Below are 228 nucleotides of genomic sequence, written 5' to 3' on the forward strand. Positions count from 1 at the left end.
TGAAGCTGCCTCAGACCCTTCCTCTTCAGCTTTCTGGGTTCCTGGGAGGCAGGGCCCACTCTCGAGGGAGGCAGGGGCTGGCTGGTCACCTCCTGGGGAAGGGGGGAGGCCCAGTCAAGCCCCTACCCCTCCATATTTCCCCCCACCGTGGGAAAGAAGGCCCTGGGGGAGTGGGAGGGGGTGTTCAAGGACACACCTGGGGAATATCATTCGAGGACGTGAACTCTT

The sequence above is a fragment of the Panthera leo genome, chromosome E2 (assembly GCF_018350215.1).
Source record: "Panthera leo isolate Ple1 chromosome E2, P.leo_Ple1_pat1.1, whole genome shotgun sequence".
Classification (NCBI taxonomy): Eukaryota; Metazoa; Chordata; class Mammalia; order Carnivora; family Felidae; genus Panthera; species Panthera leo.